The 21,258-nt window shown below is 38.0% G+C and overlaps 1 protein-coding gene and 1 pseudogene across 17 annotated transcripts in view; one reads left to right on the forward strand and one right to left on the reverse strand.

Annotated features, from left to right (window-relative positions):
- Positions 1 to 21,258, forward strand: part of DST (dystonin) — a 397,695-nt gene that overhangs the window by 1,542 nt on the left and 374,895 nt on the right. The window lies entirely within an intron of this gene.
- LOC108402739 (nucleophosmin pseudogene) lies at positions 11,886 to 12,710 on the reverse strand (annotated as a pseudogene).

Here is a 21,258-nt window from a genome sequence, read left to right on the forward strand (position 1 = left end):
GTGTTCCTTTATGAATTTCCAGGCCAACCCCCACTTAGTGTGAGGTAATTTTACCTCTTTTTGGGAGTGTTTCACACAGCCAGACTTGGAGATTACTGGTACCAATGCATGATGTGTTTACTCAGCAAAGGCTTCATAGTCAGACACCCTCCATTCCCTTGCTGTTTACCTGAGAAGTTATTTCACATTTCATCTCACTAGTTAATCAGACGTTTTATTGCACACTAGATGTTTTATGGGACTGTGGTTGCTTGGAAGTTTTTACTGCATTATTATAACATTATAGTGTTGCCCAGTGAGTAATTCTACTGCATGTAACCCTGGAGGGTGAGAACTCAATTTAGGATGCTTAAGAGAATAAGTTAACCAGTAAAATAATCTAGAGATTCCATTCCTGGCTTTACTCTAACTAGCTGTATGGTGCTGGGAAACTCTCTTAAGTTTTCAGCATCTCAGTTTACCCATCAGTATAATAGGATCAAATGTACCTGGCAGGGTTGTAGTGGGAGGGTGGGTTTACAAGTAATTACATGAAAAAACCCACTTAGTTCATAGCAGATACTCAGTACTGGGTACTTATTATTACATTTTGTAAAGCTGAATTTAAAAGTGTATAAAAATAAAAGGTGTTCATAAAATTTAATGTTTTGTTAAATTAAATAATTCAGGTTTATGAGAAATGATATAAACAGTCCATTATGAAGTAACACTTTCTGAATATTTTATTAATTTAATATAAGAATCATTTAGATGTGACAAAAATAAGTAATGCTCAGGGTGCAAACAACAAAATTTGGGATTTGATTTTAAAAAGAGAGTGCCTATTCTATGCACATAAATGAAGAACCAGAGTAATAATCCTGTTATGGATATATTAACCATCAGGCATTTTAGCTAAAGTACAAACAGAAAAATTGACATAGAATCAAGTTTTGGTTAATTCTCTCTCAGTGAAGCATTTGTCATGAGGATGCATTTTGTTAGGAAAGTTGGGAGCAGTAGTTTCATGCCTTATCTCATTTCACAAGATTCCTGGTACAGTTGACATCCTCTCTGTAGTTTATATTGCTTTATCTGCTAGCCTGTGAGCTCCTTGAGGGTGTAGACCATATCTCTCTTGTTTAGGGCTGTATGCCCACTTCCTAGTATATTGTGGGTTCTTAATAAATATTTATTGAATGAATGAAACATCTCTCCGTGGGTGCCAGCCAGTTCCTGTAACTGGGCAAATAGAACTTACAGTTGGGCAGAAAAGAAAAATGTGCATTTTCAGGTCATTGCTCAGAATTCAACTTTTGCTGAATCTCAACTCTTATTTATCTTTCTAGGCTTTTAAAAATTGCCCTGGAGTTGGTATTAAAACTTTAAGTCATTTATTATAACAAAATAGATTTAGTTAGAATTTTTGTTTCTCAGAAAATTAAATGCACTCTTAGTTAATGGATGGGCTGCCTATGTTCTTTTTGTACCAAATTCCTTTGGTAAACTACTTAAAGAATGTTATTTTATAAATGAAAATCCTGAGACTGTGTTGTGTGAGAATGTCATGTTTTGTTGCTACATTATGTTTACCATAAATAAAACATTTTCCCTTAAGGGATTTTTTTTCCTTCTCCCTTTCTATCAAAATGCCATTTCCTGCAGGATTTTCTCCTTGAGAATACCTCTGAATTTTTTGGATTCTAGCATGTTAAAAAATTAGAATTTGAGTAGCATAATGGATATCCTTGTTGCTTTTTAGCAGTATCTGCTGAAAAGTAATTATCAAAAAAAATGTTTTGATTGTGTGACAAGTCATAATCAAATTAAACTAAGAAGTTGGTGCCTTCTCTTCTTCATTCCAGTCCCAGTTAGAAGATAATTCACTTTGAGCATTTCCACAGTGGTCAAATGAGGGAAATGACTTTAGGATCTGCTGACTCATTTTGAAATGGGAAGGAGCTTTGGGAGAACCCTTGTACATGGGAAGGAGTTAGTTAGCACTATCCATCTTTACTTGCCAGAGGATATTCTCCAACCCACATGTCCAGGAAGGAGTCCATTTGGACAGAAAATTTCAGGATGTTCCTGCCCAGGTAGTCAGGGTGGGGAGCCATGGGATTAGGACCCGATCTGCTTTGGAGAAGCTCCGCAGCGGGGAAGAAAGCCACATCTCTTATCTGAGGAGCTCCAGCATTTCTCCTCACTAAGTGTATAATAAACACCTTTATTCAATTCACGAAGCTAGAAATAAATACTATAGATGTTTATAAGACATTTTGGAATAATAACCACCACCAACCCTTTTTATTTTCACATACCTGCAAACTCATCTCTACTGGCTTAGGAATCCTCTGTTAATAACAGCATACAAGAATGTGAATATATTAATCTGTCCAGCAAGGACTGAACAGTATAACACCAATTCACTGATAGATAAAAGGCCCAATTAGATACATAGAAATAGGTGATTTGTGTATGAATATAAAAATCATGTGTAGTGTTTTTTTGGTCATAAACAGCTAATGAAGAGAAGTGATTTCACACTGATGGAGGCCACAGTCTAGAAATCAAGTATTCATTCTGGGTATCTAAGAAGTGTACTTTTCCTGGGAATTTACAATGTTTTATGCTGTAACTTTACACAATGGTTGACTGTTACTTAGATCCCTCTGGGGAGTATCAGGCAGTGACAATCCTGATTTTAAGGAAATTTCAGAAAGTGATATGGGTAAGTGAGGTGCCATTTGATTACGAAGAGTCTTGGGAGTGCTTCTGTAGAATGAAGACAATTATAATGCCCTTGGAGAATATCCAGAATGAACAGTGGTAAATGATCCCTATTCATCCACTCGGTGGACTAAGGGAAGCCTTGTTTGATGTAAGGAGGGGAAAGAGTGTGTTTTATGTCTATCAGCATTTGAGTAAATATCTTCACTTCCCTTTTCAGGTAAATGAAGCAAAAGAACTAAGTCAGGTCAAGCAGTTCCCAAAGAGTCACATAGCAAGATAACGACTGAGTAAGACAAGAACTCCCTGTCTACATTTTGTCTGCCCTGCGGTGTTTAACTGTGACACTCACAGCTCAGGGAGTAAAATGCCCAAACTTCTCAATGAAAGAGAAGCTAAGTTGAGTGAATTCTTAGTGGACATTTCTTACAAAGCTGAATAGCCAATCCTTTAGGTTTTTCCAGCGGTTATCCAGGTTATCTTAGATGAAGGGATGGCCCACACAAGCCCTCTGGGCTGCATTACATTCCCAGAGGGTCCCTGTACCAAACTGTGAAACAAGGACAGCAAAATTTTTCCCAGCTCTTCCCATTAAATTTGTGTCTTTCATTAAGAATTATTCAATGTAGTGGATTAGAGAAAATGATTGTTTTTTAGCTATCTTTTTACAATTGGTTATTTTTAAAATTCTTTGCCTAGAGTTAAATTCTAGGTTTAAATTAAATTATACTAATTAAATCTATCTTAAGTTGAACCCTGTACATGATACAATGTTCATTTAGTGTCACCCAATTACTTTCAAAATAAACACAAGTTATTTTTTCATTCCGTACAGGGTGTGATGTTAGCACTGACAACCGGTTGGAGGTACAGCCCCTGCCCTTGATGATTACCTCTAGGTCACTCCCAATATGAGTGCTGAAATTTTATAGTTACAGGTTTCTTCTGTTACAGTAACTGAACTGCTGTGCTGTTTCCAACTGTGAATCACAAATGCAGTGAAAGCATCAGAGGCCAGCGTGTACAAGTACAGCCGATACATGTGTAAAAAAGACAAATTCACTCTATTCACAGAGCTTTAGTTCAGCAGTCCCCACTACCATATAATTTACCCTTACTTTAGCTACATGGCAACAAAGCAGAATGCTGAAAGAACAAAAGAGAAGAAAGGAAAAAAAGAAAGCCCATTTTATTTTTCATGCATCCAAGCCAATTAAATGGAATCTAAATGAATGTTGAAACAAAAGCTTTTTCCAGAGAAATTTGAATCTTTGTCCAACCTTAAGGCTTAAGAATGACACTCTGAGATTTGGACTACAAAATAGAATGAGGCTAATAACAAGTATTGATTTAATAGAAAGGAATATAGGGATAGAATTCCAAATCCTGCTTTTGGGTTCCAGCTGTGCCACTAACAATGTGATCTTGGTCAGGTCTCATAGTGTCTGAGATGTGGATGCGGTCTTCTCACTGGTAATGTGAAGATGATCTCTGAAGCCTCTTCCAGAAGTAACAGACCGTGCTTCTGCTGTGTGCAAAGCATCAGGCTAAGAAGGCAGCATGTAAAACATGATTCCTGCTTTCTAGAAGCTTAAGGCAGGTAAAGATAAAGATGTAATCAATATACATACCAAGTAACAAATTATGTATAGGAAAGGAATGGCTGGAATAGTTCTGAAGAAATTATTGTCTCTAGCTAAGGTAATCAGAGAAGCCTTCCAAGAGGATGTGATGTTTATGCTGTAGCCTGCAGGTTGGGTAGTACCGGGCTAGACAGAGAGAGACTGAGAGCAGACCCTCAGGTCAGCAGAACAGCTAAAGAATAGGCAAAGATTAAGAAGGCACACACCTTCCTAATCCACACCTTCCAAGTGTGAAGAGCTCAGAATACACCAATGTGATCAGAACAAAGGTTCTTGAGATTGCTTAAAGGAATATAGAATTAGAGATAAAAGTAGGTGCAACTACAATAAAAAAGTTTGTGTACTACTTGACAGTTGGCAAAGGCCTTTGACATACATCATGTTGTTTGAATACCTTAAGAGGGCACCTACTATGAGGTCTCTCAAGAGAAGCAAAAAAAAAAATCACCTTTTGATTTCTTTTCCTGGCAGCTACAGCAGAACAGCCTCATCACTTCTTTTTCACTCTCGGGAGGAATGAGGACTCATGCTTCAGGGAGCCGGGGAAAGTGCCCAGTGGCAGGCCTTTCTGCTCACCCTGAAGCTGCACTCTTGCAGGCTCACTGCTCGAGTCCCACTGGGTTATATTTTGACTGCAGATACCAAATATCCAGGGATTTGTGACAACCTGCTCATGTGTTCCGTGTGGTCATTACAAATCTTAGTGCAGAGTATAATAGTTTTGCAGGTAATTCATTAGGCACAGGTCATTTTTATCAGCTGTGAACTGTATTACAGTGTTAAAAGTATTTGAAGTAAGTGTTCTTGTTTTAAATGTTTTCCTTGAAAATTCCTCTCCCGTGGTAACTATTCTGCCTCAAATCCTCAAGCCTACCCCTTCACCCTCAGCCAGCAACTTCGGACTCCTAACTCACAGAGAACACGAATGCCATCAAGCGATAGAGCCTTAAACTTCTTGTCCCTGCACACCAAGTGGCTTCTTAAGCTTCCCTCCCAGTCCAGTGGAAAATCCTCCGTTCTAATGTTTTATGCTTATGTTGTGAATTCCTGTTCTTTGCATGTCTTGGGGGATGTTCCGTGAGTCATCCCCTCCTCTTCTAGCTTCTGTTGCTCCCTCTCTGCTGGCTCCTTTCCCTGACACACAAACATCGTATGTGCTTCCTTTTGAAAACAATACAACTCTCCTTATACCACCAGCTCTGCTCTTGGCAAGAAACGTTTCCTGAAAAAGGGTATTTATCACCTCCCATTCCTCACCTCTCATTTATTCCTCAACTCAGTATAACCTGGCATCTGCTGTTACTACTTAAAATCATTCACACTTAACTCATCAGTGATTTCCAAATTGTTAAATCAAATACTTTGGTCTTAAACTTAATTGACCTATTTTGTGTTTGATCCCTGATACTTTCTTGAAACTCTCTCTTCCAGGTTTTTGAACAATACTCTCTTCCTTTCCCTCCTTTTTCTGGCCATGGCTCCCTCTGTTCCTGCACTGGGGTTTCTTCCTGTTTATATGTTGGTATTTCCAAGGTACTTCCATGGGCCTAATTGTTTGAACAGTGTTTTTGAGTGTTTTTGAGATGTAATTCACGTTTTGCATAGTCCACCCATTTAAAATGTATAATTCAGTGGTTTTTAGTAGATTCACACAGTTGTGCAGCCATCACACAATTTAATTTAAAACACATTGATCCCCCCTCCCCAAACCCCATACATGTTAGCAGTCACTCTGTATTCCCTCCCACCTCCACCCCTGAACCACAAGCAACCAATAATCCTTTGTCCTAATAGATTTGCTGGGCTTCATTTTTGCTCTCCCTACTCAAACTCTACTTGTAGGATCTCACCATACTTCCTGTTTTCATTTACCCCCACATAATCATTGCCCTGAAATCAGTATCTCAAATTCACACTTCACTCTTGACCTCCAGATACAGTCAACTGCTTTTCCGTGTTTTCATATGATGTACCATTGGCACCTCCAGCTGAACACTGAACTCATTAACCCCTCACCATATCTGCCCCTGTTTGGAGAGTAGTGCTGTCCTCACACCTCTCCTCTGCAGTTGCTCAAACGACAAATCCAGATGTGACAGGTCCCTTCCTTACCCTTTCTGCACTCTCTTAACTATCCTTGGAGTCTGCCTTCCTTACAGCCCTATGGCGGGGGCCTTGGCTCAGGTCCTGTCATAAACCTCCAGGCAAGCCTCCCAATCCATACACACTAATTAGGATCATTCTGAAATACAAATTAATTCTTAAAATGTTTATTAGTCAGGGAGACATTCAGATTCAAGTAATCCCAACATAAAAATGGATTATTAATAAATAGGGATTTATATTCTCTCTTGGCAAGAGGTCTTTGAGATGCTGCAGGCATTGCCTGATCCACACTATGTCATTGCTGGTATGTCTGGGACAAGCCTGGCCTTTTCCTCGTGGTTGCAGGATGGCTGGCACAGCTCCGAAATGCCCAAATTCAGGGATGGGAGGAGGGGAAGCCAAGGAAGGATGTTCATCAGGATCAAAATCTTTGTCAGAAGTCTTTCCAGTTAGGGTACTTCTTACATCACTGGTAAGAAGGTGTACCATAGTTGCTCAGAACTATGTCCCAAAGCCACCTCTCACTGCAAGGGAAGCTTGGGAGATGAGCTCTTACTTTTTCCTAGCTTCTGTAGTAGAGGTAGGCAAGAGAGAAAGGGTTGGGTAAGCCATGTTATCTCCCCTACTTAAAATCCTTCAGTGGCTTCCCACTTCCCTCAATGTAATGAAGTTCAACGTTCTTGACATAACGTCAAAGGGGTCCCTGTCCTGATGTCCTTGTGATAGTTCTAGTCTAACCGTTTGTCCTCATTTCTTGTGATTCTCCAAATGGACCATGATCTTTTAGGATTATTGTTTTTGACCATGTTATTTTCACCTGAGAAAGCTTCTCTTTCTCGTCCTTTCCTATTATTGCCCATCCACCCCCAACAAAAACAAAAATACTCAGACACAAAGGTCTAACTCCTGCTTTTCCTTCAAAACCCAGCTCATAGGTCATCTCCTCCAGGAATCTTGATTAGCTCTCTCCTCATAATAATATTTGAGTTTTTGTTTGTCTCTCTTTCAAGATTGTGATGCTCTTGAAGATGCTAAGTCCCTACTTCTTAGCTCAGTGTCTGGCACAGAACAGAGCTCAGTAAATGTTTGCTGAATGAATGAATATTTGACATTATCTAAAGTCAGCTTAATTATCAGTTCTTATGGATTCTGTAACTTTCCAAATATTCCTGTGTCCCTCTTCTACTTAAAGGGAAAGAGACAGATGCTATTCCTTTTTTTCTTTCAGACATACCCACAGTTATGCCTTAACATCCTGTGTTTACTTCAAAAATACACAGATTCAGGAAATTTTAAAAATAAGTTGAAAATATTCCCTGGCATTTTTATTCCTTATTGAAGAGATTTTCATACTTTGATGTGAGAGTTCTGAACAAAAATTTTAATATATGTTTTTATTTCAATTTATAATCTGAAAAAGCAATGTAAGTATATTCTGAATTATCCTGTAGCCAGTTTACTATATCTCCCGTTTGGTCACTCAGTTCCAATGCCTGAATTTAAGTTTTGCTTACAATCACATTAGTGCCAAGTGATATTGCTTTAACTGTCACAATCTTAATAGAAAAAACCGGGGGTAATTTTAATGTGTAATTTATGCATTCATGGCAGGTGTGGGCCAAATGGTTTATGTGCTTTGGTAATCTTTGTTCATCTAGTTTTGAGAAATGTGGTAAATCTGAATAAAGAGCATCACAAATACCAAATATCAAGGTAAATGCAAAATAGCCTCTTAATTTCTTTAAAGAACATATAATTGTTTAAAGCACAAATTAAAACATTGTCTTGTAGGGTTTATGATGTATATAGATAGAGATTTGACAACTATAATATAGAGAAATATGGGGGAGTCAATGGACTCCCTGTATAATTGCAAGGTTTCTATATTTTATATGAAGGGTGTTTTTAACTCTAAGTAGAATGGAAAGTTAGGGATGCATATTTTAATCTCCATAACAACCAATAAAAAACAATGTAAAGCCAACTGATAAACCCAAGTTGAATTCTAAAAAACATACAAATGATCCAGAGAAGGAAAGAATAAAGGAACAAAGGAAACCAAAAGCAGAGGGGACAGATTGAAAATAAGATGTTAGACCTAAATTCAACCACATCAATAATTACAGTAAATATGAATGAACTAAGGACTCCAGGTCAGAGGCAGAGATTATCAGAATGGATAAATAGTAAGACCTCACTACATGCTATTTACAAGAGGTATACTTAAAGACTTAGTTAGGTTGAAAGTGAATAGATGGAAAAACATAAGTGTTGCAAACAATAAGCCTAAGATTAGAATGGCTGTGTTAATATCAGATAAAATAGATATCAGGGCAAATAGTATTGAGAAAGAAAGAAGGATGTTCCATAATGATAAGGGGGTTAATTGCTTAGGAAGACAAAACTATAAATGTGTATGTACCTAGAACAGAGCCTCAAAATATGTGGAGTAAACATTGTCATAATTTAAGGGATAAATTGACAATTTTGTGATCATAGTTGATGATTTTAACATACTTCTCTCAGCAATCATTAGAACATCTGTACAGAAAATTAGTAAAGATGTAGGTGATCTTAACGCCATCAGCTATCTTGACCAAATTGGTATTTATAGAGCACCATTCTCACATGACTCATTCATAAAGTCAGACTATATTCTGGGCCACAAAACATGTCACAATAAATTTAAAAGGATTAAAATCATATAAATTATGTTCTCTGATCATAGTACAATCAAACTAGAAATCAGTAACAATAATAGCTCTGTGAAAACCTCAAGTATTTGGGAATTAAATAACATTCGTCTAAGTGATCCATGCATCAAAAAAGAAACTGTGGGAAATTAGAAAATATTCTGAACCGAGTGATAATGAAAGCACAATATCTCAGAATTGTGGGATGCTGCCGTAGTAGTGCTCAGAGGAAACATACAAAGCTTATTTGCCTATATTAGAAAAGAAAAGTCTAAAATATAACAAATTTTTAAAATTAAGAAGCCAGGGAATAAAAAAGGCAAAATAAACAAAGTAAGTATAAGAAGAAAATAATAAATATAAGAGCAGACATGGATGAAATAGAGAAAAAACATGCAATAGAGAAAATTAACAAAGCCAAAGTTGGTTCTTTGGAAAGACCAAGAAAGTTTATAAACATCTAGCTAGACTGATCAAGAAAAAAACAAATATTACTGGTAAAATACATGGAAGAGAGTTTGTAAGTTGAGCACCCATAGACATCAAAAGAGTAAGAGAATATTCAATACAGCTTTATATCTGTTAGTGGATAACTAATGGGCTATAGATAGGTGTTAGTCCATTAGTTATCCACCCATCCATCCATCCATCCATCCAACCACCCAGCCTATGTACATTTCCTATGTCTTGGAACTCCTCTAACTCCCAGATGGTGAATTCTGAAATAACCTCTCATTGTCCATCCAATTGCTTGTCAGTGCCTCATTATGAGCTTCTAATGAGTTTCTTCTTCACCTTCATTGTGACCTCTGGTCCTAAATCTTCTCTAGGGTTCAGCCTGTCAGCACTTTCTGACTTCACTTGCCTTTCTGCTCAGCTGTGTAGAGAAGCTTCATTGTTATTTTTGCTTCCTTTGTGCAGTTAGTTCCTCTGCTACCGTGACTGACAATTCCCAGACCTGAGTCAATCTCATGGATGTTTTTCTATTGTTGTGTCTGTGAGGCCTGTCCTTATTGGAGGCATTCACAAAACCCAGCCATTTAGTTCATTCTGTTGTCTATCAGTCCTTTGCTCCCTGTCAGTCTATCAGTTAGTTTATGCTTTATAACAGACCACTTACAACATTAACTGTTTAGCTCACAGTTCTGGAGATGGGCAATTGGGCTGCACCCCGGTGGAAGGTTGTTCTGGCCTGTGTTAGGCTTGTCTCATTGCAGTTGAAACCTACTCCTGTGACTTTGGGCAGCTTCTGGCCAACTCACAGTTTCCTGACCAGGTCTCTCCTCTTCAAAAGGCCAGTCCAGGTTGGTTCACATGTGGTTGGATTCTGGTTCCCAAGGCAGCAAGAGTAAGTGTGTGAGGCCTCTTGAGATCTAGGCTCTGAATTCATATTAGTGCCTCTGCTCACACATTGTTTTGGCCAAAGCAAGTCATAGGGAATGAGGGAAATAGAGTCTTGATGGGAGGAGTTCACAATACTGTGACAGCCTCTTTGCAGTCTACCAGATAATCTTTTGATTCATCTCTAGTTTGCTTCTGTCTACTCTCCTTAAAGCACTCATGTTAAGCTTTTTAAATTGTTTTCCATTAATCTTTTCCAATATCTTGGCTTCCATATATATGGAAATTCCACCTGAAATTTCCAGGGCTCACTTAATTTTTCAACACTTTTTTTGACGTATTATTTTCCAGTTTTAGAATATTTTCCATATCCTAGAAAGATTTCTCATGCCTATTTGCAGTCAGTCCCTGTTTCCACCCTTAGCCCACAAAACCATTAATCTACTCTCAGTGTTAATAAATTTGCCTTTTCTGGACATTGAATATAAGTAGAACCATATAATATGTAGTCTTCTGCATCTGACTTCTTTCATGTAGCTTAATGTTTTTGAGGTTTATCCATGTTGTAAGCATGTATCATTAGTTTGTTCATCTTTATTGCTGAATAGTATTCCATTCTATGAATATACCACATTTTGGTATATTTTGAATAGATATATATATATATACACTTCTTTTTCCTTTCACCAATTGTTGGATATTGGATATTTTTCCTCAATTTGCATCTATTGTAAGTAATGCTGCTATGTATATTTACTTAAAAACTTGTGTGGACATATGTTTTCTTTTATCTTGGGCAGATACTTAGTAGTAGAATTGCTAGCTTGCATGGTAAGTTTATCTTTAGAGAAATTGTCAAACTGTTTTCAAAAGTGGCCGTACAGTTTAATATTCTTACCAGCAATGTATAAGGACTCTAGTTTCTCCATATCCTTGGCAGTACTTGCTACTGTCTGTCTTTTGATGATAGCCATTCTAGTGGGTTTTGATTTGCATTTCCCTAACTACTAATGATTTTGAACATCTTTTCATGTGCTTATTAGTAGTTTATAGCTTGTCTTTGGTGAAATGTTCAAATCTTTGGCCATTTCAATTTTCAACTTTTGCTTTATTAAAATACTGATGTTATTTCACATGTATATTTCTGTCTCCCCACCATGTCCATTTGTTTGAACACCACCATTATGTCCTATCATAACATTCCATACATACTTAAAACCAAGCAAAGGGTGGAATTCCATTTTTAAAAATTAAACAGGCATTTTGGACAACACATTCTTGGCAATGGACTACATTTATCAGATACTGAAGGGAAAGTTCTCACCCTGTGTTATAAAAAGGATACAGAAATGAAACAAGATGGAAAATTTTAACAACCATCTAAATTATTTCCTTAAAGAGACTTCCTCCACTGCCAAGATCTTGAGTAACCTTCTGATCAGTCATCTGGAGCAGTTCTTCATATAATTGATGATGTTGGCTTCCACTTGAGAAGATAAACACTTTTTTCTATACTTGCTTTCATTTTTGCCTTAATGTCTTCTACAAACAAGGTCCTTTCTGTGTTTTAGGAGTCTTTTCCTGTTTTTGAGGGATTCTTGACCTTTTTATCTTGGTGTGGGTCTTTCTATTTTGGTTTGATTTTTGTGCATTTCTGGCTGGAGTATCTTGTGTTGGTTTTTTTACTGGAACTTTTTCTTTAGCTTGCGCCTCATCAGAGTCATTGTCACCATCATCATCTTCTTCATCAGCAGCACGTTTTACTTTCTTCGGTGGAACATTGCTTCTACTTCCAGGGCCAGATTGCTTTCTCTCCGGGTATACTTAGGAGTTTCACACCCTCCTCTTCCTCCCCTTCTGACTGCATCTTCCTCTACAGCTACCAAGTGCTGCCCCCTGAGAGGCATAGGCCCTGAATCACATTTGAAATATAAGACCATAGGTGGCATTATTTCAGTCTTCAAGGGAAATCATCGATGGTACAGACATTTTCAAAGTTGCCAGTGTTACTTTGATTGAACTGCCTTCATAATTTGCTGCCTCTGCTTCAACAATGTGCAGTTCACTCTTTGCACTTGCCCCTAAATTGATCATTCCTAAAGATAACTGGTGCTCAGTTTCATCATTATAAACCTTAAAATGATAATTTTAAGTTCGCAACTGAAAGATAGCTCTGGGGCCTCAGGAAGCTCATGTCCGTGTCCATTGAGTCTTCCATAGGGTGTGGAACATACAGGTGGGAGAGACGGTGGATGGAGGTAAATAGCTATGGTTCCAGAGGACAGGCATGCAGGATGGAATCATACCAGGGATAATCTTTGCCCATATTCAAGTTGGGTTCTGTGTCTTACTGAGTTGTTAGAGTTCTTTATGTATTTTGGATACAAATCCTTTAATAGACATAGGATTTGCAAATGTTTTCTTACAGTCTGTGGTTTGTCTTTTCATTTATATAATGGCATCTTTTTAAGTGCCAAAGTTTAATATTTTTAAATCCAGTTTATCAGTTATTTTATTTTATAAATCATGCTTTTGATGTTATATCTTAGAACTCCTTGCCTCAGCCAGTATCATGAAATTTTTCTGCTGTGTTATTTCTAAAAATTTTACAGTTCTGGCTCTTACATCTAGTCTATGTTCCATTTTGAATTTTTCTCTATTTTCTGGGTTTGTGAATTATTGTTATTAATTCTATTAAATAGTTGATAGAGTTCATCAGTGAAGCCATTTGAGGTGGTGTTTTCTTTGTCGAAATATTTGAAGTTATCAACATAAAACTTAATCAATTTATTTACTTTTTGTGCCTCTTCAGATTTTCTGTTTCTTCTTGAGTCAGTTTAGTAACTTGTGTCTTTCTAGGAATTTGTTCATCTAAATCGTCTAATTTGTTGGCCTAATAACAGTCCCTTTTACTCTCTTTAGTTTCTCTGTGGTTGGTCGTACTTTCAGATACTGTTTCTATTTGTTTAGCAGAAAGTAGGGGCTTTCATTATCCTGTTCTGTTGCATACGTCTGAGACTATGCTTGCATCCAGAGCCAGTGGCAGGAAGAGAGAAAGATAATATAAAGCCATGGGAATTTAACCCAGTCTCTTGGGATCAGAGAGGAAGGTTACCTTCCTAAGAATTTTAGTTTCCGTTCTACTGGGACTCCTAATGTCATTGCCTATGAGATGGCTGGAAGGCTGGGGCTTAAGAGGACTCAGAGAAAGTAATGGGGGATTTCTGTACTCTGTCTGAGCCTTAAGAATTCCCTTTCTCACTCCTCAAGACAGAATAAGGGAACTTGCTCTGGAGCTGTCTTTGTCTGAGCTTCAGTACCCAGCTCTGGCTTTTAGGCTATGCTGCTTCATTGCATTAGTCTGGGAGGTACTGGAGGTCAAAAATGGCAAAAATTACCACTGGTTTGGTGGTACTTTGAATTCTGGCCCTTTTATTTCAAGCCCTTTGTACTACAGTTGACCCTTGAGCAACACAGAAGTTAAGGGTACTCACCCCTTGTGCTCTTGAAAACCCACGTGTAACTTTTTTATTATTTTAGGTGTTGTTGATATACAATCTTATATTGGTTTCAAGTATACAACACAGTGGTTCAGTAGTTACTCATATTATTAAATCCTCACCCCTACTGGTGCAGTTACTATCTGTCAACCTAGGAAGATGACCCCCGTGTAACTTTTGACTCCCCAAAAACTTAACTGCTTATAGCCTACTGTTGATTATGGTGGTAAATGTTAAAGTAGACTAATATCTACAGATATTTTATTCACTCATGACATTCTGAACTTCCTATTAATTTTTTCAATATTTCCAGATTCCAAAAACCAATATTGCATGGTTTTTCTGTCAATTTCTTCAAACTGTTGCATATCTCCAAACATTTTCCCAACATATTTTTTGAAAAATATCCAGGTATAAGTGAACCCATGCAATTCAAACCCATGTTTTTCAAGGGTCAGCTGTACTGATCTCCAGAATCCTCAAATGGCTGCTTGGTGCATTCTGTTCAGTTATATAGTTGTATTTAGCAGGAAACATGCTTATTCTTCTACTTTATTGCAACCAGAACCATGATCTGTTTTTAATTTGTCTATCCCTCTGTCTTCCTTAAGCCAATTGCTATTCTCTCTTTTTATTTATTTACTTTTTGGAAAATCTTGTAGCATTTTGTCATCTAGTAAAATGTAGCTGATAGATATGTGTATTGCCACGTATAACTCAAGTTCTACTAAAGATTCTATTTATATTTCATCATTATACAGAGTTTTTAGGAATCCAACCTCAATATGTTTTCAGTTGAAACAGTTTATTTTTCTCCCTCTCCTTTTTGTCCAATCTCATAAATTCTCCAGATTTTTCTGGATTTTCTTCCAATTTCTGAAAACTAGACTGAGCGTAAAGAACTACCTGCGGATTTTAAAGAAAACAATCTACATTTCATCATGCTTACTGATGTTATTTATACAGGGAGTAGAACATTAAGAAATAATTAGCTGTACACCATAAGCAAGTTTTAAATAGCTAACTGATTAACTGCAGAATCTTTAACCAATGTTAAATAAGTGAATTCCTGCTGCTGCCCGCTCCCCTGGGAGCTGCGTGGAGGAGGCAGCAGGAGGCATTCGTAAGCATTTCAGACTGATGTGGAGTGTCACTGCCTCTTGTTTTGAAATATGCAGGGTGTCCCAAAGGAACCCCAAATATATTTGGTGAAATTGTCTACTTTTTAAAAAGTGATGCAGTATAATAGTAATTTGCAGTACAAATAGGAACTGAAAAAATTTTAAATTATTTTATAATAATGAGGTCTAATTTCTGCCTTTCTGAAGTTGCCTTGTGAGAACTTCATCTTTGGGGGCCATTCTAAGTGTCTGATGAACAGTATGGTCCGCGTTTCTTGAAAAACTGGAGATACATAGACACTTGCTTTTGCGCATTCTTTCCGGTGCCAGCTGTGGTCATGCTCGTGTGTGGACTGCCAGGGCAGACAGCCCCCCAGTTAAGGAATCCTGCAGGAAGATGAGCAGATACCCTTGTCTAGTCAGGACTGGGATCATTTTCTGAAAATCTCTGCCAGGTGAACGTTTGTTCTGGGTAATGCCTTTGGCACAGCAGGCTGAGCTTTAGTTCCCACTATGGTTCAAGTATGAGATGTTGTAGATTAACTTTCTGCATACTCCGTGTGATACCTGGAGAAATAGTACCTCACAAAGTCATCCCCAATCTATAGTCTACAACTTAAAATTCCATTTCAGATCTTTTTCGTGCAGCAGAGAGGCAGATGGGCTGCATGTTTGTTTAACAGTGAGGAAGTGCATTTCAGGAAATGTATGGGGCTTCAGGAGCAGCTGGAAGATGTTTCTCAGCCTGCCTTCACTATGCTGCAGTGACAGGGCTGTGTGAGAGGGCTACGCGGAGAGGATCCTCACTTAGGACTAAAAATATCTGAGGTCAAGTCCTGTTCCTTAGTTTACCTTGGGTAAGTCACTTAGTATTGCTGAGGCTCACTTTCTGTTTTGGTAAACTAGAAATAGCAATACCTATGCTATGTTTTTACAGGATGTTGTGATAATCAGTGAAGATAATATGTGTGATTAAAAAAAATAAGTAAACCTGTTAATTGGAAGACAAAGAGACTCATATCACAATGGCTATGACAGAATGGAATCTCCATTTATTCACCATGTATTTATTCATTAGTAAATACGTGCAAATCTAACATGCACAGGGCATCTTTAATTTCCCTATGCTCCTGGTTGGAAATATGACTCACTTATCTCTCAATTACTTTTTGGAATCTATTCATCTTGTATAGAAAAACACAGAATAAAAGCAAGTTTAGTTACAGGGAATGAAGAAGTCAAATGATTTGTGTAACATCTAAGTTGAAAAATCAGTAACTGGGTAGTTTATATGGGCTCTTAAAATGATAGTCAAAGGAAGCAGGGTGATTTGGGGCTTTTCTGAAATAGTGAGATCTCATCCTGCCCCACATCCTGCCCTGGAGATGACCTAATTATGGGGAAGTGATAATAGCTGACATTTGCTGAGAGCTTTCCTATCTCTACATATGGCCTATCTCATTTAATCATCACTTGCCCAAGGTTATACTAAGGTTGCTCCCAGAGCTGAGATTGCAACCCTGGTCCTTTTACCTACACAGTCCACAGCTACCTAGAAGCAGAAACGTGGGGCCAAATTACAGGGAGCCGAACCAGCATTTCATTTATTTGCCTTTTCCAAGGTTCATAGGGATCAGCGTCAATTCACATTTTTTAACTTTGAAAGCTCAGAATAACCTTTGAGTTTGCTCTTCAGGACTTAAGAGATGGTGGTAATCGCCATCTGAGAGCAGGGTGGGGCTCAGATGGAATCAAATTTTAGAGCTTTAAGAAATAAGGTTCTCTGAGCAACCTTTTTTAATTTTTAAAATGTTTGAAGAAATGAATTTCCATTATTTAATCTGTTTTCTGAGAGTTCCTTTTTCAAGCATATCCAAAATATGCACTTCTGAATTATTAGAAAGTATGAAGCAAGTTGATTATCATAACATATAAAGATGGTGTTTTTCCTCCATTATTATTAGAAAGAAAAATGTGCTGGTGTTTTCCACAGATGCAGTCAGTGTGTGTGTTAGTCTGACTCCCCCTCGATCTGCTGTCTGACTAAGCTGTAGTCTGCTGGTCACATTCCTGATACGGCAGAACAGAAGAAACCAAAGGCCGAATTTTAAATAACATTCCTAGTTATTTAGACTCTCCTAAAATATTTAGAATACCTAGCTATCTGTCTGAGTCATATGCTGTACTGGGTGGGAGTTAAAATTGGGAAGTTTTGACTGGCAACTGCTATATTACAATTTCTCTAGAAACCTCAAAGAAATAATGGACTGAAGCATGCCTTGAGCTTTTCTCTGAGAAACTATGGCAACAGGCCTTTAATTAAAGCTGAACTAGGGCGTGTAGCTTAGAAAAACAGAGATACTGCCAACTGATAGGGAGAGTGCAGGTGAATAATCCAGAGAAGTAAAAAAACGTATTTTTGTAGATATGCTGGGTAACTCTTTGTGTATCTATATTGTTCAAAGACATAGTAGCAAACTCTTGTAGTGAGTATCCATATTTGGCTTTGGAATATGTTTTAGTATTTTTTTATTTAAGAAACTAGAGTTTCCTAATTACACTTTTTTAAGATAAATGTTCGAATTGTGTTTCCTGAGTACACACGAACTGACATGTGAAGGGCCAGCCACCTCAGGGGCAGAGGACAGGCAACCTGGGACGGTGACAAAATGGATGATCTTTCCATTTTGGCAGTGGAGACCCTACACAGGCCCCAGTAAAATGCACTGGTGGGCTGATGAACAACAATTAATAAACTGTTTCCCTCTTGAGCTGAACCATTTACACTAGTATGCTGGAAGGTGTAAACTCAGAGCAGATCAAAAGGTAATTGAAAAAACAAAACAAAGTGGAATAGCAAGAGTTGACGTTTTTCTCCAATCAAAATACGTGCTGTGCTAACAACCCCCAGTGATGAAGAGATTTTTGTAACCACCTTTGTCAGGAAGAAGTTTTTTAGGTTATGCCTATTGTTTTAGTATCCTGTCTGAGTATTGCCATTCACTCTTAAAAATGTGTCTGTTTGGAGGATAAATTTTCTAGTCATCTGGTAAGGGCGATAGCTGGAAAGATGAGTAGCATCTAATGAAATAAAATGTAATAGTGACAAAAGTAAAGCTCGTAGGCAAGAGACAGTGTAGGAACAGACTACAGTCGTCTGTTATCCGGTCCCCTGGGCTCTGGCTTCCAGGTCACTTCGATTATACTGCTGGCAGAGTTGACTATTTATAATCAGATCCTGTCTGCCACTCTTTTTACTTAATGACTTCCTGTTGCTTACAGGATTGGTACCCCCTTACTCAGTCTCAGATCCACCCTGCCTCCAGTGTACATGCCCCAACTCAAAATGAGCAAGGCCCATTTGCAGAATGTTCACTGTCTTCTGTGTGTTCGTGTCTCAATTATTGCTATTGTTGGAATTCTTCTCCTCTTTTCTTTTTGTGGCAAACTCTTATTCATACTTCAAAACAAGGATTAAACATCACCTCTTCCCCTCTTTACCTCACAATCCTCCCTTAATTCTCCCAAACATTCTCCCCTCCAGGATTGGATGAGGGTACCAGATGTAGAGATCTATACATCGGTCTTTCCAGGGCAGGTACTATGTAGTTTTCATCTTGTCTGCATAACCTTGGGTGGGGTCACTGTTTTGTTAAATATTTGATGAATGGATGAGTGGGATTGAGTGGGTAGAATAATTGGAGTCACTGGGGCATATTTGAGAAAACAAATTCCAGCTACAAAGTAGATGGAATTCGGTTCTCCTGTTTTTCCTTCCTCCCTCTTTCTCCTTTTTCTCCTGCCTCTCTTAAGTGCCCACTGCTCCCTTGCCTGTTTTTTTGGCTTCCCAGAATATTTTCTTCAGGGTCTTATCTCGGTTTGCTGAGCTTTAAAATACCCTTTACTTTTCTTCCCTAAACTTCTGCCCTCAATTCTACTCAGAATGCCATTTCCATTCTGAAGAATGCAGGTAGGTATAATTATAGGATAATCACTTCAACCTAATTCATCACAGGTTGAAAAAGACTGACAGGGAAGCAGCAAGAAGCATCTGAAATTGGAATTTTGCAATATCAGGGGTTTCTTGCCTGTTCATATTTCTGATTGTGTAGAAAACCTTTTCATGTGTGTGTGAATTAATGCCATCTCTGAACAGGTTTTCATGTCAGGATTTTGGATTATGTCATTCAGTCATGACAGAGGAATATTTTGAGAGCTGCCTGCCTATAACCAGTTTCAGCAGCACTACTGTCTTTTTCAGCAGCATTTGTTTGGTTATTTGAACATTTTATTGTCTTTTTTGTGTTTTTTTTATATAAATGACTGAATATTGGAAAAGGGACTGCTAATGCTAATGACAAGGACATTAGGTCTCATTTAGCTAATGCACTTCAGACAGAAATATAAAAATTCATCAGATGAGGCAATCAAAAGAGTTAATCCTTAGCCTCAAATGGATGTTCACAGAATTTAAACCCATCTGTAGTCTTGTTATATAGGAAAAAAAGCAAAAGCTAGGAACATATATGGAATTCTGGAACTCTGTCCTTGATGACTGTATACAAAAGGGGAGCTATAACTAAGGATATATATATATTTTATTTTGGTATTATTAATTTACAATTACATGAGGAACATTATGTTTACTAGGCTCCCCCCTTCACCAAGTCCCCTCCACAACCCCCATTACAGTCACTGTCCATCAGCGTAGTAAGATGCTGTAGAATCACTACGTCTTCTCTGTGTTGCGCAGCCCTCCCTGTGCCCCCCCCACATTATACATGCTAATCGTAATGCCCCCTTTCTTTCCACCCCCCTTATCCCTCCCTTCCCACCCATCCTCCCCAGTCCCTTTCCCTTTGGTAACTGTTAGTCCATTCTTGGGTTCTGTGATTCTGCTGCTGTTTTGTTCCTTCAGTTTTTTCTTTGTTCTTATACTCCACATATGAGTGAAGTAATTTGGTACTTGTCTTTCTCCGCCTGGCTTATTTCACTGAGCATAATACCCTCTAGCTCCATCCATGTTATTGCAAATGGTAGGATTTGTTTTCTTCTTATGGCTGAATAATATTCCATTGTGTGTATGTACCACATCTTCATTATCCATTCATCTATTGATGGACACTTAGGTTGCTTCCATTTCTTGGCTATTGTAAATAGTGCTGCAATAAACATAGGGGTGCATCTGTCTTTTTCAAACTCGGCTGCTGTATTCTTAGGGTAAATTCCTAGAAGTGGAATTCTTGGGTCAAGTGGTATTTCTATTTTGAGCTTTTTGAGGAACCTCCATACTGCTTTCCACAATGGTTGAACTAATTTGCATTCCCACCAACAGCGTAGGAGGGTTCCCCTTTCTCCACAACCTCGCCAACATTTGTTATTGTTTGTCTTTTGGATGGTAGCCATCCTTACTGGTGTGAGGTGATATCTCATTGTGGTTTTAATTTGCATTTCTCTGATGACTAGCGATGTGGAGCATCTTTTTATGTGTCTGTTGGCCATCTGAATTTCTTCTTTGAAGAACTGTCTGTTTAGCCCCTCTGCCCATTTTTTAATTAGATTATATGCTTTTTGTTTGTTGAGGTGCATGAGCTCTTTATATATTTTGGATGTCAACCCTTTTTGGATCTGTCATTTACGAATATATTCTCCCATACTGTAGGATACCTTTCTGTTCTATTTATTGATGGTGTCCTTTGCTATATAGAAACTTTTCAGCTTGTTATAGTCCCACTTGTTCATTTTTGCTTTTGTTTCCCTTGCCTGGGGAGATATATTCATAAAGAAGTTGCTCATGTTTATGTCTAAGAGATTTTTGCCTATGTTTTTTTCTATGAGTTTTATGGTTTAATGACTTACATTCAGGTATTTGGTCCATTTTGGATTTACTTTGTGTATGGGGTTAGACAATGATCCAGTTTCATTCTCTTACATGTAGCTGTCCAGTTTTGCCAACACCAACTGTTGAAGAGACTGTCATTTCCCCATTGTATGTCCATGGCTCCTTTACCATATATTAATCGACCTTATATGTTTGGGTTAATGTCTGGACTCTCTATTCTGTTCCACTGGTCTGTGGGTCTGTTCGTGTGCCAGTACCAAATTTTCTTGATTACTGTGGCTTTGTAGTAGAGCTTGAAGTTGG

Source organism: Manis javanica, chromosome 16, assembly GCF_040802235.1.
Source record: "Manis javanica isolate MJ-LG chromosome 16, MJ_LKY, whole genome shotgun sequence".
Classification (NCBI taxonomy): domain Eukaryota; kingdom Metazoa; phylum Chordata; class Mammalia; order Pholidota; family Manidae; genus Manis; species Manis javanica.